Source organism: Puntigrus tetrazona, chromosome 4, assembly GCF_018831695.1.
Source record: "Puntigrus tetrazona isolate hp1 chromosome 4, ASM1883169v1, whole genome shotgun sequence".
In the NCBI taxonomy this organism is placed as follows: Eukaryota; Metazoa; Chordata; class Actinopteri; order Cypriniformes; family Cyprinidae; genus Puntigrus; species Puntigrus tetrazona.
The window spans coordinates 27,057,005-27,080,735 of NC_056702.1; the positions used below are offsets into that span (position 1 = coordinate 27,057,005).

The following is a 23,731-nucleotide window of genomic DNA, read 5'->3' on the forward strand; positions in this document are numbered from 1 at the left end:
GTGGGACCCCTCTCTAGTCGGTGTTGCAGTAGTCGTGGCGAGTGGTTAAGGCGATGGACTAGAAATCCATTGGGGTCTCCCGCGCGAGTTCGAATCCTGCCGACTACGCTTTTGCGTTCCGCCCGCTGCATTGCATAAACAAGTCGCGGGACTTTTTGAATCCCTTGGACTGTATGCACGCCGTCATCTTCAGTGGTCAGTACCCTGCGTTGTGGCGCGCAGCAACCCGCTTCAATCCGGGTCTCGCCGTCTTTTGCCCTCAGACTCCTATTTGCCACCTCACCCTTCAGCTGGACATTGTGTCTGAAGCTCGCTGGCGGTCTATTCTGCTTTCTTCCTGCAGTCAAGCGGACCTGGAGGGCAGCAGGTCGGTGTAGTCGTGGCCGAGAGGTTAAGGCGATGGACTTGAAATCCATTGGGGTCTCCCCGCGCAGAGTTCGAACCCTGCCGACTACGAGTTGCGACCAATTGCATCTTCCACGGTCTTTGCTCTCTCTTCACAATTCCTGTTTTGCAGGCTGCTGTGGCGCTTTGTTGATCTGAGTATCAAGTTGGTGGTCTGAGCCGGGTAGCTCAGTCGGTAGAGCATCAGACTTTTAATCTGAGGTCCAGGGTTCAAGTGCCTGTTTGGGCGAAAGGCAGTCCTATCGATGGCGGCCTCCTGCTGCAGGGCCAGCATCTTCTAAACAATGCTCTCATCTTATTACTCAAGATTGTTCTTAAAGAAAGCGTGAAAAGAACGTGCATTTTGAAAAGACTCAAAACTTACAAAATAGCTCTTTAAAGTGAGGATAGCCCCACATCTCTCTTAAATGCCAATGAATAAGAACCAGTTAATTCAGCAAATGGGTTACTTCAAATTGGTTGTCTCTGAGCCCAAGCGGCCCTAGCTAGGGTTACATGGTGTAGTGGTTAGCCCTCTGGACTCTGTTTTAGACCCTGTATGAAGAATCTTTTGGCAGCAGTCAGTCAAAAAACGCTTTCAGGGGTGCTTAGATTGGTTGCCGTCATGCATGAGGCTGTCTCTGTAGGGAAGTGAGCTTAAAAAGCGGACCCAAGCTTGGAGAATGCGGGCATCGATCCACTACCTCTCGCATGCTAGCGGCGCTCTACCATTTGAGCTAATCCCCTTGCTTGGCTACAGACATGTCCAAACATTGCCTTCGCAGAGCGGCGTCTATTTTTAAGGGGCTTGAATCTGTGAATTGAAGCAAATGAAGTTGGTGAATTAACCGAGATATTGTGCTTTAGTTTAAAGGGTACTGAGGCTTACTACGAAGCTGTTTTGCCACCCAGGATCGCTAGCAACCATCAAGTTTTCGGTCAACTGGGCGAGGCGGCAAAAGTGCAGTCATGTGGGACTCCAGGCTCAGCACTGAAAAACCCCATCCACTTTTCAGCCTGCTTTGTCCTCAATGTGAAGCCTGATCTCCGTAGTCGTGGCAGAGTGTTCGCCTGCATGCAGAAGAGAAAGGGCTGTGTTATTTTTTCTTTCTCCTCCTCTCTGCCCCGGACCAATGCTTCCAGCCCTTCTCACCACTGAGGCTCAGTGGCGTGCCGTGATCGTATAGTGGTTAGTACTCTGCGTTGTGGCGCAGCAGCCCGGTTCGAATCCGGGTCACGGCAGGCTTTTGCCAACAGGCAGCGATCTTCTCTCCCATGTTTTTGCCACCTCATCCGGTGCTGGTGCGAACCTTGCCAACTACGGATGGCGATTGCCCTTTGACTTTAGTATTTGGTGCGATAATTGTACCTTCCACGGTCTTTGCTCTCTCTTCCGCAATTCCGTTTTTGCAGGCTTCACCTCGGCGCTTTGTGGATCGTTATATACTAACAAGTAACAAGCCGGCAAGCCTGGATAGCTCAGTCAGAGCATCAGACAGATTTAATCTGAGCCTGGATAGCTCAGTCGGTAGAGCATCAGACTTTTAATCTGAGGTCAGGGTTCAAGTCCTGTTCGGCGCGGCGAATCCTATTGATGGCGGCCTCCATATCCCTAGCTCGGCACACCGAGTCAGCTCGTTGGGAAAGAGTGCTCATGAAGTCAACTGAGTGAGTCTCAGTTCTCCTAGTTAGTACCGCTGTTCCTCCTGCTGCAGGGCCAGCATCTTCTAAACATTGCTTTCATCTTATTCCTCAAGATTGTTCTTAAAAAATTTTTTAAGAAGAATGCACATTTTCAAAAGACTCACAGCTTTCCAAATAACTCTTTCAAGTGAGGATAGCCCCACACCTGTCTTAAATCCCAAATAATAAGAACCAGTTAATTAAGTAACTGGGTTAGTTCAAATTAGTCGTCACATTTTGGCATAGTAAGAACAGCAGCTACATGTAGTACATAGGGTTACATGTTTTAACCTGCTCAGTGTGATTTGATGTATTTTTGAATTTTACCAGGTTTCCATGTGGTCTTGGCCATTTCTTCCTCTTACGCATTTGGGCGTGTGTACATGTGACTGATCACATGACAGGAAACAGGAAAAAACGGTATAAAAGAGGCAGCATGGCAAGCAAACAGCCTTTCACTTTACAAATCTGCTGGCGATCACCATTTCTGGACTGTGGTGTTTTATTCGGACTTATCTTTGTAGATTCAAGCACTTGGAACATCACTTGGATTGCATTATACGGCTGGAAGCGTGCGGTGCTATGGAAACCCCAGTGGGACCCCTCTCTACTCGGTGTTGCAGTAGTCGTGGCGAGTGGTTAAGGCGATGGACTAGAAATCCATTGGGGTCTCCCGCGCGGGTTCGAATCCTGCCGACTACGCTTTGCGTTCCGCCCGCTGCATTGCATAAACAAGTCGCGGGACTTTTTGAATCCCTTGGACTGTAGTACGCCGTCATCTTCAGTGGTCAGTACCCTGCGTTGTGGCGCAGCAACCCGCTTCAATCCGGGTCTCGCCGTCTTTTGCCCTCAGACTCCTATTTGCCACCTCACCCTTCAGCTGGACATTGTGTCTGAAGCTCGCTGGCGGTCTATTCTGCTTTCTTCCTGCAGTCAGCGGACCTGGAGGGCAGCAGGTCGGTGTAGTCGTGGCCGAGAGGTTAAGGCGATGGACTTGAAATCCATTGGGGTCTCCCAGCGCGGGTTCGAACCCTGCCGACTACGAGTTGCGACCAATTGCATCTTCCACGGTCTTTGCTCTCTCTTCCACAATTCCTGTTTTGCAGGCTGCTGTGGCGCTTTGTTGATCTGAGTATCAAGTTGGTGGTCTGAGCCCGGGTAGCTCAGTCGGTAGAGCATCAGACTTTTTAATCTGAGGTCCAGGGTTCAAGTGCCTGTTTGGGTGAAAGGCAGTCCTATCAATGGTGGCCTCCTGCTGCAGGGCCAGCATCTTCTAAACAATGCTCTCATCTTATTACTCAAGATTGTTCTTAAAGAAACGTGAAAAGAACGTGCATTTTTGAAAAGACTCAAAACTTACAAAATAGCTCTTTAAAGTGAGGATAGCCCCACATCTCTCTTAAATGCCAATGAATAAGAACCAGTTAATTCAGCAAATGGGTTACTTCAAATTGGTTGTCTCTGAGCCCAAACGGCCCTAGCTAGGGTTACATGGTGTAGTGGTTAGCCCTCTGGACTCTGTTTTAGACCCTGTATGAAGAATCTTTTGGCAGCAGTCAGTCAAAAAACGCTTTCAGGGGGTGCTTAGATTGGTTGCCGTCATGCGCAGGCTGTCTCTGTAGGGAAGTGAGCTTAAGAAGCGGACCCAAGCTTGGAGAATGCGGGCATCGATCCACTACCTCTCGCATGCTAGCGGCGCTCTACCATTTGAGCTAATTCCCCTTGCTTGGCTACAGACATGTCCAAACATTGCCTTCGCATGAGCGGCGTCTATTTTTAAGGGGCTTGAATCTGTGAATTGAAGCAAATGAAGTTGGTGAATTAACCGAGATATTGTGCTTTAGTTTAAAGGGTACTGAGGCTTACTACGAAGCTGTTTTGCCACCCAGGATCGCTAGCAACCATCAAGTTTTCGGTCAACTGGGGCGGCGGCAAAAGTGCAGTCATGTGGGACTCCAGGCTCAGCACTGAAAAACCCCATCCACTTTTCAGCCTGCTTTGTCCTCAATGTGAAGCCTGATCTCCGAGTCGTGGCAGAGTGTTCGCCTGCATGCAGAAGAGAAAGGGCTGTGTTATTTTTTTCTTTCTCCTCCTCTCTGCCCCGGACCAATGCTTCCAGCCCTTCTCACCACTGAGGCTCAGTGGCGTGCCGTGATCGTATAGTGGTTAGTACTCTGCGTTGTGGCGCAGCAGCCCGGTTCGAATCCGGGTCACGGCGAGCTTTTGCCAACAGGCAGCGATCTTCTCTCCCATGTTTTTGCCACCTCATCCGGTGCTGGTGCGAACCTTGCCAACTACGGATGGCGATTGCCCGCTGACTTTAGTATTTGGTGCGATAATTGTACCTTCCACGGTCTTTGCTCTCTCTTCCGCAATTCCGTTTTTGCAGGCTTCACCTCGGCGCTTTGTGGATCGTTATATACTAACAAGTAACAAGCCGGCAGATTGAGCGGAGCCTGGATAGCTCAGTCGGTAGAGCATCAGACTTTTAATCTGAGGTCAGGGTTCAAGTCCTGTTTGGGCGCGAGGCAATCCTATTGATGGCGGCCTCCATATCCCTAGCTCGGCACACCGAGTCAGCTCGTTGGGAAAGAGTGCTCATGAAGTCAACTGAGTGAGTCTCAGTTCTCCTAGTTGGTACCGCTGTTCCTCCTGCTGCAGGGCCAGCATCTTCTAAACATTGCTTTCATCTTATTCCTCAAGATTGTTCTTAAAAAAATTTTTAAGAAGAATGCACATTTTCAAAAGACTCACAGCTTTCCAAATAACTCTTTCAAGTGAGGATAGCCCCACACCTGTCTTAAATCCCAAATAATAAGAACCAGTTAATTAAGTAACTGGGTTAGTTCAAATTAGTCGTCACATTTTGGCATAGTAAGAACAGCAGCTACATGTAGTACATAGGGTTACATGTTTTAACCTGCTCAGTGTGATTTGATGTATTTTTGAATTTTACCAGGTTTCCATGTGGTCTTGGCCATTTCTTCCTCTTACGCATTTGGGCGTGTGTACATGTGACTGATCACATGACAGGAAACAGGAAAAAACGGTATAAAAGAGGCAGCATGGCAAGCAAACAGCCTTTCACTTTACAAATCTGCTGGCGATCACCATTTCTGGACTGTGGTGTTTTATTCGGACTTATCTTTGTAGATTCAAGCACTTGGAACATCACTTGGATTGCATTATACGGCTGGAAGCGTGCGGTGCTATGGAAACCCCCAGTGGGACCCCTCTCTACTCGGTGTTGCAGTAGTCGTGGCGAGTGGTTAAGGCGATGGACTAGAAATCCATTGGGGTCTCCCGCGCGGGTTCGAATCCTGCCGACTACGCTTTGCGTTCCGCCCGCTGCATTGCATAAACAAGTCGCGGGACTTTTTGAATCCCTTGGACTGTAGCGCGCCGTCATCTTCAGTGGTCAGTACCCTGCGTTGTGGCGCAGCAACCCGCTTCAATCCGGGTCTCGCCGTCTTTTGCCCTCAGACTCCTATTTGCCACCTCACCCTTCAGCTGGACATTGTGTCTGAAGCTCGCTGGCGGTCTATTCTGCTTTCTTCCTGCAGTCAGCGGACCTGGAGGGCAGCAGGTCGGTGTAGTCGTGGCCGAGAGGTTAAGGCGATGGACTTGAAATCCATTGGGGTCTCCCGCGCAGGTTCGAACCCTGCCGACTACGAGTTGCGACCAATTGCATCTTCCACGGTCTTTGCTCTCTCTTCCACAATTCCTGTTTTGCAGGCTGCTGTGGCGCTTTGTTGATCACGAGTATCAAGTTGGTGGTCTGAGCCGGGTAGCTCAGTCGGTAGAGCATCAGAATTTTTAATCTGAGGTCCAGGGTTCAAGTGCCTGTTTGGGCGAAAGGCAGTCCTATCAATGGCGGCCTCCTGCTGCAGGGCCAGCATCTTCTAAACAATGCTCTCATCTTATTACTCAAGATTGTTCTTAAAGAAAGCGTGAAAAGAAGCGTGCATTTTGAAAAGACTCAAAACTTACAAAATAGCTCTTTAAAGTGAGGATAGCCCACATCTCTCTTAAATGCCAATGAATAAGAACCAGTTAATTCAGCAAATGGGTTACTTCAAATTGGTTGTCTCTGAGCCCAAGCTGCCCTAGCTAGGGTTACATGGTGTAGTGGTTAGCCCTCTGGACTCTGTTTTAGACCCTGTCTGAAGAATCTTTTGGCAGCAGTCAGTCAAAAAACGCTTTCAGGGGTGCTTAGATTGGTTGCCGTCATGCGCAGGCTGTCTCTGTAGGGAAGTGAGCTTAAAAAAGCGGACCCAAGCTTGGAGAATGCGGGCATCGATCCACTACCTCTCGCATGCTAGCGGCGCTCTACCATTTGAGCTAATTCCCTTGCTTGGCTACAGACATGTCCAAACATTGCCTTCGCAGAAGCGGCGTCTATTTTTAGGGGCTTGAATCTGTGAATTGAAGCAAATGAAGTTGGTGAATTAACCGAGATATTGTGCTTTAGTTTAAGGGTACTGAGGCTTACTACGAAGCTGTTTTGCCACCCAGGATCGCTAGCAACCATCAAGTTTTGGTCAACTGGGCGGCGGCAAAAGTGCAGTCATGTGGGACTCAGGCTCAGCACTGAAAAACCCCATCCACTTTTCAGCCTGCTTTGTCCTCAATGTGAAGCCTGATCTCCGTGAGTCGTGGCAGAGTGTTCGCCTGCATGCAGAAGAGAAAGGGCTGTGTTATTTTTTTTTTCTTTCTCCTCCTCTCTGCCCCGGACCAATGCTTCCAGCCCTTCTCACCACTGAGGCTCAGTGGCGTGCCGTGATCGTATAGTGGTTAGTACTCTGCGTTGTGGCGCAGCAGCCCGGTTCGAATCCGGGTCACGGCGAGCTTTGCCAACAGGCAGCGATCTTCTCTCCCATGTTTTTGCCACCTCATCCGGTGCTGGTGCGAACCTTGCCAACTACGGATGGCGATTGCCCGCTGACTTTAGTATTTGGTGCGATAATTGTACCTTCCACGGTCTTTGCTCTCTCTTCCGCAATTCCGTTTTTGCAGGCTTCACCTCGGCGCTTTGTGGATCGTTATATACTAACAAGTAACAAGCCGGCAGATTGAGCGGAGCCTGGATAGCTCAGTCGGTAGAGCATCAGACTTTTAATCTGAGGTCAGGGTTCAAGTCCTGTTCGGGCGCGAGGCAATCCTATTGATGGCGGCCTCCATATCCCTAGCTCGGCACACCCGAGTCAGCTCGTTGGAAAGAGTGCTCATGAAGTCAACTGAGTGAGTCTCAGTTCTCCTAGTTGGTACCGCTGTTCCTCCTGCTGCAGGGCCAGCATCTTCTAAACATTGCTTTCATCTTATTCCTCAAGATTGTTCTTAAAAAATTTTTTTAAGAAGAATGCACATTTTCAAAAGACTCACAGCTTTCCAAATAACTCTTTCAAGTGAGGATAGCCCCACACCTGTCTTAAATCCCAAATAATAAGAACCAGTTAATTAAGTAACTGGGTTAGTTCAAATTAGTCGTCACATTTTGGCATAGTAAGAACAGCAGCTACATGTAGTACATAGGGTTACATGTTTTAACCTGCTCAGTGTGATTTGATGTATTTTTGAATTTTACCAGGTTTCCATGTGGTCTTGGCCATTTTCTTCCTCTTACGCATTTGGGCGTGTGTACATGTGACTGATCACATGACAGGAAACAGAAAAAACGGTATAAAAGAGGCAGCATGGCAAGCAAACAGCCTTTCACTTTACAAATCTGCTGGCGATCACCATTTCTGGACTGTGGTGTTTTATTCAGACTTATCTTTGTAGATTCAAGCACTTGGAACATCACTTGGATTGCATTATACGGCTGGAAAGCGTGCGGTGCTATGGAAACCCCCAGTGGGACCCCTCTCTACTCGGTGTTGCAGTAGTCGTGGCGAGTGGTTAAGGCGATGGACTAGAAATCCATTGGGGTCTCCCGCAGGTTCGAATCCTGCCGACTACGCTTTTGCGTTCCGCCCGCTGCATTGCATAAACAAGTCGCGGGACTTTTTTGAATCCCTTGGACTGTAGCACGCCGTCATCTTCAGTGGTCAGTACCCTGCGTTGTGGCCGCCAGCAGCCCGCTTCAATCCGGGTCTCGCCGTCTTTTGCCCTCAGACTCCTATTTGCCACCTCACCCTTCAGCTGGACATTGTGTCTGAAGCTCGCTGGCGGTCTATTCTGCTTTCTTCCTGCAGTCAACGGACCTGGAGGGCAGCAGGTCGGTGTAGTCGTGGCCGAGAGGTTAAGGCGATGGACTTGAAATCCATTGGGGTCTCCCCGCGCAGGTTCGAACCCTGCCGACTACGAGTTGCGACCAATTGCATCTTCCACGGTCTTTGCTCTCTCTTCCACAATTCCTGTTTTGCAGGCTGCACAGTGGCGCTTTGTTGATCACAGTATCAAGTTGGTGGTCTGAGCCCGGGTAGCTCAGTCGGTAGAGCATCAGACTTTTAATCTGAAGGTCCAGGGTTCAAGTGCCTGTTTGGGCGAAAGGCAGTCCTATCGATGGCAGCCTCCTGCTGCAGGGCCAGCATCTTCTAAACAATGCTCTCATCTTATTACTCAAGATTGTTCTTAAAGAAGCGTGAAAAGAAACGCGCATTTTTGAAAAGACTCAAAACTTACAAAATAGCTCTTTAAAGTGAGATAGCCCACATCTCTCTTAAATGCCAAAGAATAAGAACCAGTTAATTCAGCAAATGGGTTACTTCAAATTGGTTGTCTCTGAGCCCAAGCGGCCCTAGCTAGGGTTACATGGTGTAGTGGTTAGCCCTCTGGACTCTGTTTTAGACCCTGTCTGAAGAATCTTTTGGCAGCAGTCAGTCAAAAAACGCTTTCAGGGGTGCTTAGATTGGTTGCCGTCATGCGCAGGCTGTCTCTGTAGGGAAGTGAGCTTAAAAAGCGGACCCAAGCTTGGAGAATGCGGGCATCGATCCACTACCTCTCGCATGCTAAGCGGCGCTCTACCATTTGAGCTAATTCCCTTGCTTGGCTACAGACATGTCCAAACATTGCCTTGCATGAAGCGGCGTCTATTTTTAGGGGCTTGAATCTGTGAATTGACGCAAATGAAGTTGGTGAATTAACCGAGATATTGTGCTTTAGTTTAAAGGGTACTGAGGCTTACTACCGAAGCTGTTTTGCCACCCAGGATCGCTAGCAACCATCAAGTTTTCGGTCAACTGGGCGAGAAGCGGCAAAGTGCAGTCATGTGGGACTCCAGGCTCAGCACTGAAAAACCCCATCCACTTTTCAGCCTGCTTTGTCCTCAATGTGAAGCCTGATCTCCGTGAGTCGTGGCAGAGTGTTCGCCTGCATGCAGAAGAGAAAGGGCTGTGTTATTTTTTTTTCTTTCTCCTCCCTCTCTGCCCCGGACCAATGCTTCCAGCCCTTCTCACCACTGAGGCTCAGTGGCGTGCCGTGATCGTATAGTGGTTAGTACTCTGCGTTGTGGCGCAGCAACCCGGTTCGAATCCGGGTCACGGCGGCTTTGCCAACAGGCAGCGATCTTCTCTCCCATGTTTTTGCCACCTCATCCGGTGCTGGTGCGAACCTTGCCAACTACGGATGGCGATTGCCCGCTGACTTTAGTATTTGGTGCGATAATTGTACCTTCCACGGTCTTTGCTCTCTCTTCCGCAATTCCGTTTTTGCAGGCTTCACCTCGGCGCTTTGTGGATCGTTATATACTAACAAGTAACAAGCCGGCAGATTGAGCGGAGCCTGGATAGCTCAGTCGGTAGAGCATCAGACTTTTAATCTGAGGTCAGGGTTCAAGTCCTGTTCGGGCGCGAGGCAATCCTATTGATGGCGGCCTCCATATCCCTAGCTCGGCACACCCGAGTCAGCTCGTTGGGAAAGAGTGCTCATGAAGTCAACTGAGTGAGTCTCAGTTCTCCTAGTTGGTACCGCTGTTCCTCCTGCTGCAGGGCCAGCATCTTCTAAACATTGCTTTCATCTTATTCCTCAAGATTGTTCTTAAAAAATTTTTTAAGAAGAATGCACATTTTCAAAAGACTCACAGCTTTCCAAATAACTCTTTCAAGTGAGGATAGCCCCACACCTGTCTTAAATCCCAAATAATAAGAACCAGTTAATTAAGTAACTGGGTTAGTTCAAATTAGTCGTCACATTTTGGCATAGTAAGAACAGCAGCTACATGTAGTACATAGGGTTACATGTTTTAACCTGCTCAGTGTGATTTGATGTATTTTTGAATTTTACCAGGTTTCCATGTGGTCTTGGCCATTTTCTTCCTCTTACGCATTTGGGCGTGTGTACATGTGACTGATCACATGACAGGAAACAGGAAAAAACAGTATAAAAGAGGCAGCATGGCAAGCAAACAGCCTTTCACTTTACAAATCTGCTGGCGATCACCATTTCTGGACTGTGGTGTTTTATTCGGACTTATCTTTGTAGATTCAAGCACTTGGAACATCACTTGGATTGCATTATATACGGCTGGAAGCGTGCGGTGCTATGAAACCCCCAGTGGGACCCCTCTCTACTCGGTGTTGCAGTAGTCGTGGCGAGTGGTTAAGGCGATGGACTAGAAATCCATTGGGGTCTCCCGCGCGCAGGTTCGAATCCTGCCGACTACGCTTTTGCGTTCCGCCCGCTGCATTGCATAAACAAGTCGCGGGACTTTTTGAATCCCTTGGACTGTAGCGCGCCGTCATCTTCAGTGGTCAGTACCCTGCGTTGTGGCGCAGCAACCCGCTTCAATCCGGGTCTCGCCGTCTTTTGCCCTCAGACTCCTATTTGCCACCTCACCCTTCAGCTGGACATTGTGTCTGAAGCTCGCTGGCGGTCTATTCTGCTTTCTTCCTGCAGTCAGCGGACCTGGAGGGCAGCAGGTCGGTGTAGTCGTGGCCGAGAGGTTAAGGCGATGGACTTGAAATCCATTGGGGTCTCCCCGCGCGAGTTCGAACCCTGCCGACTACGAGTTGCGACCAATTGCATCTTCCACGGTCTTTGCTCTCTCTTCCACAATTCCTGTTTGCAGGCTGCACTGTGGCGCTTTGTTGATACGAGTATCAAGTTGGTGGTCTGAGCCGGGTAGCTCAGTCGGTAGAGCATCAGACTTTTAATCTGAGCGTCCAGGGTTCAAGTGCCTGTTTGGGCGAAAGGCAGTCCTATCGATGGCGGCCTCCTGCTGCAGGGCCAGCATCTTCTAAACAATGCTCTCATCTTATTACTCAAGATTGTTCTTAAAGAAAGCGTGAAAAGAACTGCATTTTTGAAAAGACTCAAAACTTACAAAATAGCTCTTTAAAGTGAGGATAGCCCCACATCTCTCTTAAATGCCAAAGAATAAGAACCAGTTAATTCAGCAAATGGGTTACTTCAAATTGGTTGTCTCTGAGCCCAAACGGCCCTAGCTAGGGTTACATGGTGTAGTGGTTAGCCCTCTGGACTCTGTTTTAGACCCTGTCTGAAGAATCTTTTGGCAGCAGTCAGTCAAAAAACGCTTTCAGGGGGTGCTTAGATTGGTTGCCGTCATGCGCAGGCTGTCTCTGTAGGGAAGTGAGCTTAAAAGAGCGGACCCAAGCTTGGAGAATGCGGGCATCGATCACCACTACCTCTCGCATGCTAAGCGAGCGCTCTACCATTTGAGCTAATTCCCCTTGCTTGGCTACAGACATGTCCAAACATTGCCTTCGCAGAGCGACGTCTATTTTTAAGGGGCTTGAATCTGTGAATTGACGCAAATGAAGTTGGTGAATTAACCGAGATATTGTGCTTTAGTTTAAAGGGTACTGAGGCTTACTACCGAAGCTGTTTTGCCACCCAGGATCGCTAGCAACCATCAAGTTTTGGTCAACTGGGCGAGAAGCGGCAAAAGTGCAGTCATGTGGGACTCCAGGCTCAGCACTGAAAAACCCCATCCACTTTTCAGCCTGCTTTGTCCTCAATGTGAAGCCTGATCTCCGTAGTCGTGGCAGAGTGTTCGCCTGCATGCAGAAGAGAAAGGGCTGTGTTATTTTTTTTTTCTTTCTCCTCCTCTCTGCCCGGACCAATGCTTCCAGCCCTTCTCACCACTGAGGCTCAGTGGCGTGCCGTGATCGTATAGTGGTTAGTACTCTGCGTTGTGGCGCAGCAACCCGGTTCGAATCCGGGTCACGGCAGGCTTTTGCCAACAGGCAGCGATCTTCTCTCCCATGTTTTTGCCACCTCATCCGGTGCTGGTGCGAACCTTGCCAACTACGGATGGCGATTGCCCGCTGACTTTAGTATTTGGTGCGATAATTGTACCTTCCACGGTCTTTGCTGCTCTCTCTTCCGCAATTCCGTTTTTGCAGGCTTCACCTCGGCGCTTTGTGGATCGTTATATACTAACAAGTAACAAGCCGGCAGATTGAGCGGAGCCTGGATAGCTCAGTCGGTAGAGCATCAGACTTTTAATCTGAGGGTCAGGGTTCAAGTCCTGTTTGGGCGCGAGGCAATCCTATTGATGGCGGCCTCCATATCCCTAGCTCGGCACACCGAGTCAGCTCGTTGGGAAAGAGTGCTCATGAAGTCAACTGAGTGAGTCTCAGTTCTCCTAGTTAGTACCGCTGTTCCTCCTGCTGCAGGGCCAGCATCTTCTAAACATTGCTTTCATCTTATTCCTCAAGATTGTTCTTAAAAAAATTTTTTTAAGAAGAATGCACATTTTCAAAAGACTCACAGCTTTCCAAATAACTCTTTCAAGTGAGGATAGCCCCACACCTGTCTTAAATCCCAAATAATAAGAACCAGTTAATTAAGTAACTGGGTTAGTTCAAATTAGTCGTCACATTTTGGCATAGTAAGAACAGCAGCTACATGTAGTACATAGGGTTACATGTTTTAACCTGCTCAGTGTGATTTGATGTATTTTTGAATTTTACCAGGTTTCCATGTGGTCTTGGCCATTTCTTCCTCTTACGCATTTGGGCGTGTGTACATGTGACTGATCACATGACAGGAAACAGGAAAAAACGGTATAAAAGAGGCAGCATGGCAAGCAAACAGCCTTTCACTTTACAAATCTGCTGGCGATCACCATTTCTGGACTGTGGTGTTTTATTCGGACTTATCTTTGTAGATTCAAGCACTTGGAACATCACTTGGATTGCATTATACGGCTGGAAGCGTGCGGTGCTATGAAACCCCCAGTGGGACCCCTCTCTACTCGGTGTTGCAGTAGTCGTGGCCGAGTGGTTAAGGCGATGGACTAGAAATCCATTGGGGTCTCCCGCGCGGGTTCGAATCCTGCCGACTACGCTTTTGCGTTCCGCCCGCTGCATTGCATAAACAAGTCGCGGGACTTTTTGAATCCCTTGGACTGTAGCGCGCCGTCATCTTCAGTGGTCAGTACCCTGCGTTGTGGCGCAGCAACCCGCTTCAATCCGGGTCTCGCCGTCTTTTGCCCTCAGACTCCTATTTGCCACCTCACCCTTCAGCTGGACATTGTGTCTGAAGCTCGCTGGCGGTCTATTCTGCTTTCTTCCTGCAGTCAGCGGACCTGGAGGGCAGCAGGTCGGTGTAGTCGTGGCCGAGAGGTTAAGGCGATGGACTTGAAATCCATTGGGGTCTCCCGCGCAGGTTCGAACCCTGCCGACTACGAGTTGCGACCAATTGCATCTTCCACGGTCTTTGCTCTCTCTTCCACAATTCCTGTTTGCAGGCTGCACTGTGGCGCTTTGTTGATCTGAGTATCAAGTTGGTGGTCTGAGCCGGGTAGCTCAGTCGGTAGAGCATCAGACTTTTAATCTGAGGTCCAGGGTTCAAGTGCCTGTTTGGGCGCAAGGCAGTCCTATCGATGGCGGCCTCCTGCTGCAGGGCCAGCATCTTCTAAACAATGCTCTCATCTTATTACTCAAGATTGTTCTTAAAGAAAGCGTGAAAAAAGCGCGCATTTTGAAAAGACTCAAAACTTACAAAATAGCTCTTTAAAGTGAGGATAGCCCCACATCTCTCTTAAATGCCAAAGAATAAGAACCAGTTAATTCAGCAAATGGGTTACTTCAAATTGGTTGTCTCTGAGCCCAAGCGGCCCTAGCTAGGGTTACATGGTGTAGTGGTTAGCCCTCTGGACTCTGTTTTAGACCCTGTATGAAGAATCTTTTGGCAGCAGTCAGTCAAAAAACGCTTTCAGGGGGTGCTTAGATTGGTTGCCGTCATGCGCAGGCTGTCTCTGTAGGGAAGTGAGCTTAAAAGAGCGGACCCAAGCTTGGAGAATGCGGGCATCGATCCACTACCTCTCGCATGCTAAGCGAGCGCTCTACCATTTGAGCTAATTCCCTTGCTTGGCTACAGACATGTCCAAACATTGCCTTTGAAGCGGCGTCTATTTTAAGGGGCTTGAATCTGTGAATTGAAGCAAATGAAGTTGGTGAATTAACCGAGATATTGTGCTTTAGTTTAAGGGGTACTGAGGGCTTACTACCGAAGCTGTTTTGCCACCCAGGATCGCTAGCAACCATCAAGTTTTCGGTCAACTGGGCCGAGAAGCGGCAAAAGTGCAGTCATGTGGGACTCCAGGCTCAGCACTGAAAAACCCCCATCCACTTTTCAGCCTGCTTTGTCCTCAATGTGAAGCCTGATCTCCGTAGTCGTGGCAGAGTGTTCGCCTGCATGCAGAAGAGAAAGGGCTGTGTTATTTTTTTTCTTTCTCCTCCTCTCTGCCCCGGACCAATGCTTCCAGCCCTTCTCACCACTGAGGCTCAGTGGCGTGCCGTGATCGTATAGTGGTTAGTACTCTGCGTTTGTGGCGCGCAGCAACCCCGGTTCGAATCCGGGTCACGGCGAGGCTTTGCCAACAGGCAGCGATCTTCTCTCCCATGTTTTTGCCACCTCATCCGGTGCTGGTGCGAACCTTGCCAACTACGGATGGCGATTGCCGCTGACTTTAGTATTTGGTGCGATAATTGTACCTTCCACGGTCTTTGCTCTCTCTTCCGCAATTCCGTTTTTGCAGGCTTCACCTCGGCGCTTTGTGGATCGTTATATACTAACAAGTAACAAGCCGGCAGATTGAGCGGAGCCTGGATAGCTCAGTCGGTAGAGCATCAGACTTTTAATCTGAGGTCCAGGGTTCAAGTCCCTGTTAGGGCGCGAGGCAATCCTATTGATGGCGGCCTCCATATCCCTAGCTCGGCACACCGAGTCAGCTCGTTGGGAAAGAGTGCTCATGAAGTCAACTGAGTGAGTCTCAGTTCTCCTAGTTAGTACCGCTGTTCCTCCTGCTGCAGGGCCAGCATCTTCTAAACATTGCTTTCATCTTATTCCTCAAGATTGTTCTTAAAAATTTTTTAAGAAGAATGCACATTTTCAAAAGACTCACAGCTTTCCAAATAACTCTTTCAAGTGAGGATAGCCCCACACCTGTCTTAAATCCCAAATAATAAGAACCAGTTAATTAAGTAACTGGGTTAGTTCAAATTAGTCGTCACATTTTGGCATAGTAAGAACAGCAGCTACATGTAGTACATAGGGTTACATGTTTTAACCTGCTCAGTGTGATTTGATGTATTTTTGAATTTTACCAGGTTTCCATGTGGTCTTGGCCATTTTCTTCCTCTTACGCATTTGGGCGTGTGTACATGTGACTGATCACATGACAGGAAACAGGAAAAAACGGTATAAAAGAGGCAGCATGGCAAGCAAACAGCCTTTCACTTTACAAATCTGCTGGCGATCACCATTTCTGGACTGTGGTGTTTTATTCGGACTTATCTTTGTAGATTCAAGCACTTGGAACATCACTTGGATTGCATTATACGGCTGGAAGCGTGCGGTGCTATGGAAACCCCAGTGGGACCCCTCTCTACTCGGTGTTGCAGTAGTCGTGGTGGCGAGTGGTTAAGGCGATGGACTAGAAATCCATTGGGGTCTCCCGCGCCAAGTTCGAATCCTGCCGACTACGCTTTTTGCGTTCCGCCCGCTGCATTGCATAAACAAGTCGCGGGACTTTTTGAATCCCTTGGACTGTAGCGCGCGCCGTCATCTTCAGTGGTCAGTACCCTGCGTTGTGGCGCAGCAACCCGCTTCAATCCGGGTCTCGCCGTCTTTTGCCCTCAGACTCCTATTTGCCACCTCACCCTTCAGCTGGACATTGTGTCTGAAGCTCGCTGGCGGTCTATTCTGCTTTCTTCCTGCAGTCAGCGGACCTGGAGGGCAGCAGGTCGGTGTAGTCGTGGCCGAGAGGTTAAGGCGATGGACTTGAAATCCATTGGGGTCTCCCGCGCAGGTTCGAACCCTGCCGACTACGAGTTGCGACCAATTGCATCTTCCACGGTCTTTGCTCTCTCTTCACCAATTCCTGTTTTGCAGGCTGCAACTGTGGCGCTTTGTTGATCACAGTATCAAGTTGGTGGTCTGAGCCGGGTAGCTCAGTCGGTAGAGCATCAGAATTTTTAATCTGAGGGTCCAGGGTTCAAGTGCCTGTTTGGGCGAAAGGCAGTCCTATCGATGGCGGCCTCCTGCTGCAGGGCCAGCATCTTCTAAACAATGCTCTCATCTTATTACTCAAGATTGTTCTTAAAGAAACGTGAAAAGAACGCGCATTTTTGAAAAGACTCAAAACTTACAAAATAGCTCTTTAAAGTGAGGATAGCCCACATCTCTCTTAAATGCCAAAGAATAAGAACCAGTTAATTCAGCAAATGGGTTACTTCAAATTGGTTGTCTCTGAGCCCAAACGGCCCTAGCTAGGGTTACATGGTGTAGTGGTTAGCCCTCTGGACTCTGTTTTAGACCCTGTCTGAAGAATCTTTTGGCAGCAGTCAGTCAAAAAACGCTTTCAGGGGGTGCTTAGATTGGTTGCCGTCATGCGCAGGCTGTCTCTGTAGGGAAGTGAGCTTAAAAGAGCGGACCCAAGCTTGGAGAATGCGGGCATCGATCCACTACCTCTCGCATGCTAGCGGCGCTCTACCATTTGAGCTAATTCCCCTTGCTTGGCTACAGACATGTCCAAACATTGCCTTCGCAGAGCGACGTCTATTTTTAAGGGGCTTGAATCTGTGAATTGAAGCAAATGAAGTTGGTGAATTAACCGAGATATTGTGCTTTAGTTTAAGGGGTACTGAGGCTTACTACCGAAGCTGTTTTGCCACCCAGGATCGCTAGCAACCATCAAGTTTTCGGTCAACTGGGCCGAGAAGCGGCAAAAGTGCAGTCATGTGGGACTCCAGGCTCAGCACTGAAAAACCCCATCCACTTTTCAGCCTGCTTTGTCCTCAATGTGAAGCCTGATCTCCGTAGTCGTGGCAGAGTGTTCGCCTGCATGCAGAAGAGAAAGGGCTGTGTTTTTTTTTCTTTCTCCTCCTCTCTGCCCCGGACCAATGCTTCCAGCCCTTCTCACCACTGAGGCTCAGTGGCGTGCCGTGATCGTATAGTGGTTAGTACTCTGCGTTGTGGCGCAGCAACCCGGTTCGAATCCGGGTCACGGCAGGCTTTTGCCAACAGGCAGCGATCTTCTCTCCCATGTTTTTGCCACCTCATCCGGTGCTGGTGCGAACCTTGCCAACTACGGATGGCGATTGCCCTTGACTTTAGTATTTGGTGCGATAATTGTACCTTCCACGGTCTTTGCTCTCTCTTCCGCAATTCCGTTTTGCAGGCTTCACCTCGGCGCTTTGTGGATCGTTATATACTAACAAGTAACAAGCCGGCAGATTGAGCGGAGCCTGGATAGCTCAGTCGGTAGAGCATCAGACTTTTAATCTGAGGTCCAGGGTTCAAGTCCTGTTCGGGCGCGAGGCAATCCTATTGATGGCGGCCTCCATATCCCTAGCTCGGCACACCGAGTCAGCTCGTTGGGAAAGAGTGCTCATGAAGTCAACTGAGTGAGTCTCAGTTCTCCTAGTTAGTACCGCTGTTCCTCCTGCTGCAGGGCCAGCATCTTCTAAACATTGCTTTCATCTTATTCCTCAAGATTGTTCTTAAAAAAATTTTTAAGAAGAATGCACATTTTCAAAAGACTCACAGCTTTCCAAATAACTCTTTCAAGTGAGGATAGCCCCACACCTGTCTTAAATCCCAAATAATAAGAACCAGTTAATTAAGTAACTGGGTTAGTTCAAATTAGTCGTCACATTTTGGCATAGTAAGAACAGCAGCTACATGTAGTACATAGGGTTACATGTTTTAACCTGCTCAGTGTGATTTGATGTATTTTTGAATTTTACCAGGTTTCCATGTGGTCTTGGCCATTTTCTTCCTCTTACGCATTTGGGCGTGTGTACATGTGACTGATCACATGACAGGAAACAGGAAAAAACAGTATAAAAGAGGCAGCATGGCAAGCAAACAGCCTTTCACTTTACAAATCTGCTGGCGATCACCATTTCTGGACTGTGGTGTTTTATTCGGACTTATCTTTGTAGATTCAAGCACTTGGAACATCACTTGGATTGCATTATATACGGCTGGAAGCGTGCGGTGCTATGGAACCCCCCAGTGGGACCCCTCTCTACTCGGTGTTGCAGTAGTCGTGGCGAGTGGTTAAGGCGATGGACTAGAAATCCATTGGGGTCTCCCGCGCAGGTTCGAATCCTGCCGACTACACGCTTTGCGTTCCGCCCGCTGCATTGCATAAACAAGTCGCGGGACTTTTTTGAATCCCTTGGACTGTAGCACGCCGTCATCTTCAGTGGTCAGTACCCTGCGTTGTGGCCGCAGCAACCCTGCTTCCAATCCGGGTCTCGCCGTCTTTTGCCCTCAGACTCCTATTTGCCACCTCACCCTTCAGCTGGACATTGTGTCTGAAGCTCGCTGGCGGTCTATTCTGCTTTCTTCCTGCAGTCAGCGGACCTGGAGGGCAGCAGGTCGGTGTAGTCGTGGCCGAGAGGTTAAGGCGATGGACTTGAAATCCATTGGGGTCTCCCCGCGCAGGTTCGAACCCTGCCGACTACGAGTTGCGACCAATTGCATCTTCCACGGTCTTTGCTCTCTCTTCCACAATTCCTGTTTTGCAGGCTGCTGTGGCGCTTTGTTGATACGAGTATCAAGTTGGTGGTCTGAGCCGGGTAGCTCAGTCGGTAGAGCATCAGATTTTTAATCTGAGGTCCAGGGTTCAAGTGCCTGTTTGGGCGAAAGGCAGTCCTATGGATGGCGGCCTCCTGCTGCAGGGCCAGCATCTTCTAAACAATGCTCTCATCTTATTACTCAAGATTGTTCTTAAAGAAGCGTGAAAAGAACGCGCATTTTGAAAAGACTCAAAACTTACAAAATAGCTCTTTAAAGTGAGGATAGCCCCACATCTCTCTTAAATGCCAAAGAATAAGAACCAGTTAATTCAGCAAATGGGTTACTTCAAATTGGTTGTCTCTGAGCCCAAAGCGGCCTAGCTAGGGTTACATGGTGTAGTGGTTAGCCCTCTGGACTCTGTTTTAGACCCTGTCTGAAGAATCTTTTGGCAGCAGTCAGTCAAAAAACGCTTTCAGGGGTGCTTAGATTGGTTGCCGTCATGCGCAGGCTGTCTCTGTAAGGAAGTGAGCTTAAAAGAGCGGACCCAAGCTTGGAGAATGCGGGCATCGATCCACTACCTCTCGCATGCTAAGCGAGCGCTCTACCATTTGAGCTAATTCCTCTTGCTTGGCTACAGACATGTCCAAACATTGCCTTCGCAGAGCGGCGTCTATTTTTAAGGGGCTTGAATCTGTGAATTGAAGCAAATGAAGTTGGTGAATTAACCGAGATATTGTGCTTTAGTTTAAGGGTACTGAGGCTTACTACGAAGCTGTTTTGCCACCCAGGATCGCTAGCAACCATCAAGTTTTTCGGTCAACTGGGCGAGAAGCGGCCAAAGTGCAGTCATGTGGGACTCCAGGCTCAGCACTGAAAAACCCCATCCACTTTTCAGCCTGCTTTGTCCTCAATGTGAAGCCTGATCTCCGTAGTCGTGGCAGAGTGTTCGCCTGCATGCAGAAGAGAAAGGGCTGTGTTATTTTTTTCTTTCTCCTCCTCTCTGCCCCGGACCAATGCTTCCAGCCCTTCTCACCACTGAGGCTCAGTGGCGTGCCGTGATCGTATAGTGGTTAGTACTCTGCGTTGTGGCGCAGCAACCCCGGTTCGAATCCGGGTCACGGCAGGCTTTTGCCAACAGGCAGCGATCTTCTCTCCCATGTTTTTGCCACCTCATCCGGTGCTGGTGCGAACCTTGCCAACTACGGATGGCGATTGCCCTTTGACTTTAGTATTTGGTGCGATAATTGTACCTTCCACGGTCTTTGCTCTCTCTTCCGCAATTCCGTTTTTGCAGGCTTCACCTCGGCGCTTTGTGGATCGTTATATACTAACAAGTAACAAGCCGGCAGATTGGGCGGAGCCTGGATAGCTCAGTCGGTAGAGCATCAGACTTTTAATCTGAGGTCCAGGGTTCAAGTCCCTGTTCGGGCGCGAGGCAATCCTATTGATGGCGGCCTCCATATCCCTAGCTCGGCACACCGAGTCAGCTCGTTGGGAAAGAGTGCTCATGAAGTCAACTGAGTGAGTCTCAGTTCTCCTAGTTGGTACCGCTGTTCCTCCTGCTGCAGGGCAAGCATCTTCTAAACATTGCTTTCATCTTATTCCTCAAGATTGTTCTTAAAAAAATTTTTTAAGAAGAATGCACATTTTTCAAAAGAAACAAGTCGGGACTTTTTGAATCCCTTGGACTGTATGCGCCGTCATCTTCAGTGGTCAGTACCCTGCGTTGTGGCCGCAGCAACCCGCTTCAATCCGGGTCTCGCCGTCTTTTTGCCCTCAGACTCCTATTTGCCACCTCACCCTTCAGCTGGACATTGTGCCTGAAGCTCGTTGGCGGTCTATTCTGCTTTCTTCCTGCAGTCAACGGACCTGGAGGGCAGCAGGTCGGTGTAGTCGTGGCCGAGAGGTTAAGGCGATGGACTTGAAATCCATTGGTGTCTCCCCGCGCAGGTTCGAACCCTGCCGACTACGAGTTGCGACCAATTGCATCTTCCACGGTCTTTGCTCTCTTTCCACAATTCCTGTTTTGCAGGTTGAACAACGGCGCTTTGTTGATACGAGTATCAAGTTGGTGGTCTGAGCCGGGTAGCTCAGTCGGTAGAGCATCAGACTTTTAATCTGAGGTCCAGGGTTCAAGTCCCTGTTGGGCGCGAGGCAATCCTACTGATGGCGGCCTCCATATCCCTAGCTCGGCACACCGAGTCAGCTCGTTGGGAAAGAGTGCTCATGAAGTCAACTGAGTGAGTCTCAGTTCTCCTAGTTGGTACCGCTGTTCCTCCTGCTGCAGGGCAAGCATCTTCTAAACATTGCTTTCATCTTATTCCTCAAGATTGTTCTTAAAAAAATTTTTAAGAAGACTGCACATTTTTCAAAAGACTCACAGCTTTCCAAAAAACTCTTTCAAGTGAGGATAGCCCCACACCTGTCTTAAATCCCAAATAATAAGAACCAGTTAATTAAGTAACTGGGTTAGTTCAAATTGGTCGTCACATTTTGGCATAGTAAGAACAGCAGCTACATGTAGTACATAGGGTTACATGTTTTAACCTGCTCAGTGTGATTTGATGTATTTTTGAATTTTACCAGGTTTCCATGTGGTCTTGGCCATTTTCTTCCCCTTACGCATTTGGACGTGTGTACATGTGACTGATCACATGACAGGAAACAGGAAAAAACGGTATAAAAGAGGCAGCATGGCAAGCAAACAGCCTTTCACTTTACAAATCTGCTGGCGATCACCATTTCTGGACTGTGGTGTTTTATTCGGACTTATCTTTGTAGATTCAAGCACTTGGAACATCACTTGGATTGCATTATACACGGCTGGAAACGTGCGGTGCTATGGAAACCCCCCCAGTGGGACCCCTCTCTACTCTGTGTTGCAGTAGTCGTGGCCGAGAGGTTAAGGCGATGGACTAGAAATCCATTGGGGTCTCCCCGCGCAGGTTCGAATCCTGCCGACTACGCTTTTGCGTTCCGCCCGCTGCATTGCATAAACAAGTCGCGGGACTTTTTTGAATCCCTTGGACTGTAGCACGCCCGTCATCTTCAGTGGTCAGTACCCTGCGTTGTGCAGCAGCAACCCGCTTCCAATCCGGGTCTCGCCGTCTTTTGCCCTCAGACTCCTATTTGCCACCTCACCCTTCAGCTGGACATTGTGTCTGAAGCTCGCTGGCGGTCTATTCTGCTTTCTTCCTGCAGTCAACGGACCTGGAGGCAGCAGGTCGGTGTAGTCGTGGCCGAGAGGTTAAGGCGATGGACTTGAAATCCATTGGGGTCTCCCCGCGCAGGTTCGAACCCTGCCGACTACGAGTTGCGACCAATTGCATCTTCCACGGTCTTTGCTCTCTCTTCCACAATTCCTGTTTTGCAGGCTGCACAACGGCGCTTTGTTGATCGAGTATCAAGTTGGTGGTCTGAGCCCAGGTAGCTCAGTCGGTAGAGCATCAGACTTTTAATCTGAGGGTCCAGGGTTCAAGTGCCTGTTTGGGCGAAAGGCAGTCTTATCAATGGCGGCCTCCTGCTGCAGGGCCAGCATCTTCTAAACAATGCTCTCATCTTATTACTCAAGATTGTTCTTAAAGAAACGTGAAAAGAACGCACATTTTTGAAAAGACTCAAAACTTACAAAATAGCTCTTTAAAGTGAGGATAGCCCCACATCTCTCTTAAATGCCAATGAATAAGAACCAGTTAATTCAGCAAATGGGTTACTTCAAATTGGTTGTCTCTGAGCCGAAACGGCCCTAGCTAGGGTTACATGGTGTAGTGGTTAGCCCTCTGGACTCTGTTTTAGACCCTGTATGAAGAATCTTTTGGCAGCAGTCAGTCAAAAAACGCTTTCAGGGGGTGCTTAGATTGGTTGCCGCCATGCCCCATCCACTTTTCAGCCTGCTTTGTCCTCAATGTGAAGCCTGATCTCCGTAGTCGTGGCAGAGTGTTCGCCTGCATGCAGAAGAGAAAGGGCTGTGTTATTTTTTTTTCTTTCTCCTCCCTCTCTGCCCCGGACCAATGCTTCCAGCCCTTCTCACCACTGAGGCTCAGTGGCGTGCCGTGATCGTATAGTGGTTAGTACTCTGCGTTGTGGCCGCAGCAATCCCGGTTCGAATCCGGGTCACGGCAGGCTTTTGCCAACAGGCAACAATCTTCTCCCATGTTTTTGCCACCTCATCCGGTGCTGGTGCGAACCTTGCCAACTACGGATGGCGATTGCCCTTTGACATTAGTATTTGGCGCCGATAATTGTACCTTCCACGGTCTTTGCTCTCTCTTCCGCAATTCCGTTTTTGCAGGCTTCACCTCGGCGCTTTGTGGATACGTTATATTCTAACAAGTAACAAGCCGGCAGATTGAGCCGGAGCCTGGATAGCTCTACCTGGAGCAGGATCGTCTGTGTTTCGCGGTCCAATCGCCGAGCTCGCTTTCCATTTTGACAATGGACGAGCGGCCAACAGCGCGTCGCGCTGCCGAGAATGGACGGGAGCCAATCAGAGCGCGAGCTGTCCATTGTTGGGAGCCAATCAGAGCGCGAGCTGTCCATTGTTGGGAGCCAATCAGAGCGCGAGCTGTCCATTGTTGGGAGCCAATCGCTCTGTGTTGCGAGAATGGGCGAGAGCCAATCAGCGTTGCCCGAGCGCACCGGCCAATCGCGTTTCCAAGTGAGATCAAGCGAGAATAAAACTGCTTAGTTTTAGCTGACTTTACGCAGTCCTGATTTCAATTTCGAC

General features: G+C 49.2%; 15 non-coding genes across 15 annotated transcripts; all 15 read left to right on the plus strand.

Annotated features, from left to right (window-relative positions):
* The first annotated feature begins 373 nt into the window (after positions 1-373).
* On the plus strand, positions 374-456 carry trnas-uga. The gene has a single exon. It is a non-coding gene; the product is annotated as a tRNA-Ser (tRNA).
* Positions 457-3,029: 2,573 nt separating this feature from the next.
* trnas-uga lies at positions 3,030-3,111 on the plus strand. Its single transcript has one exon. It is a non-coding gene; the product is annotated as a tRNA-Ser (tRNA).
* A 2,548-nt stretch (positions 3,112-5,659) lies between these two features.
* Positions 5,660-5,740, plus strand: trnas-uga. Its single transcript has one exon. It is a non-coding gene; the product is annotated as a tRNA-Ser (tRNA).
* A 2,550-nt stretch (positions 5,741-8,290) lies between these two features.
* Positions 8,291-8,372, plus strand: trnas-uga. The gene has a single exon. It is a non-coding gene; the product is annotated as a tRNA-Ser (tRNA).
* Positions 8,373-10,588: 2,216 nt separating this feature from the next.
* Positions 10,589-10,670, plus strand: trnas-aga. Its single transcript has one exon. It is a non-coding gene; the product is annotated as a tRNA-Ser (tRNA).
* A 2,566-nt stretch (positions 10,671-13,236) lies between these two features.
* On the plus strand, positions 13,237-13,317 carry trnas-aga. The gene has a single exon. It is a non-coding gene; the product is annotated as a tRNA-Ser (tRNA).
* Positions 13,318-13,578: 261 nt separating this feature from the next.
* On the plus strand, positions 13,579-13,659 carry trnas-uga. Its single transcript has one exon. It is a non-coding gene; the product is annotated as a tRNA-Ser (tRNA).
* A 2,566-nt stretch (positions 13,660-16,225) lies between these two features.
* Positions 16,226-16,306, plus strand: trnas-uga. Its single transcript has one exon. It is a non-coding gene; the product is annotated as a tRNA-Ser (tRNA).
* Positions 16,307-18,523: 2,217 nt separating this feature from the next.
* Positions 18,524-18,603, plus strand: trnas-aga. Its single transcript has one exon. It is a non-coding gene; the product is annotated as a tRNA-Ser (tRNA).
* A 266-nt stretch (positions 18,604-18,869) lies between these two features.
* trnas-uga lies at positions 18,870-18,951 on the plus strand. The gene has a single exon. It is a non-coding gene; the product is annotated as a tRNA-Ser (tRNA).
* Positions 18,952-20,364: 1,413 nt separating this feature from the next.
* trnak-uuu lies at positions 20,365-20,436 on the plus strand. Its single transcript has one exon. It is a non-coding gene; the product is annotated as a tRNA-Lys (tRNA).
* Positions 20,437-20,894: 458 nt separating this feature from the next.
* On the plus strand, positions 20,895-20,976 carry trnas-uga. Its single transcript has one exon. It is a non-coding gene; the product is annotated as a tRNA-Ser (tRNA).
* Positions 20,977-21,889: 913 nt separating this feature from the next.
* Positions 21,890-21,971, plus strand: trnas-aga. Its single transcript has one exon. It is a non-coding gene; the product is annotated as a tRNA-Ser (tRNA).
* A 263-nt stretch (positions 21,972-22,234) lies between these two features.
* On the plus strand, positions 22,235-22,316 carry trnas-uga. The gene has a single exon. It is a non-coding gene; the product is annotated as a tRNA-Ser (tRNA).
* Positions 22,317-23,054: 738 nt separating this feature from the next.
* trnah-gug lies at positions 23,055-23,126 on the plus strand. The gene has a single exon. It is a non-coding gene; the product is annotated as a tRNA-His (tRNA).
* The last annotated feature ends 605 nt before the right edge of the window (positions 23,127-23,731 follow it).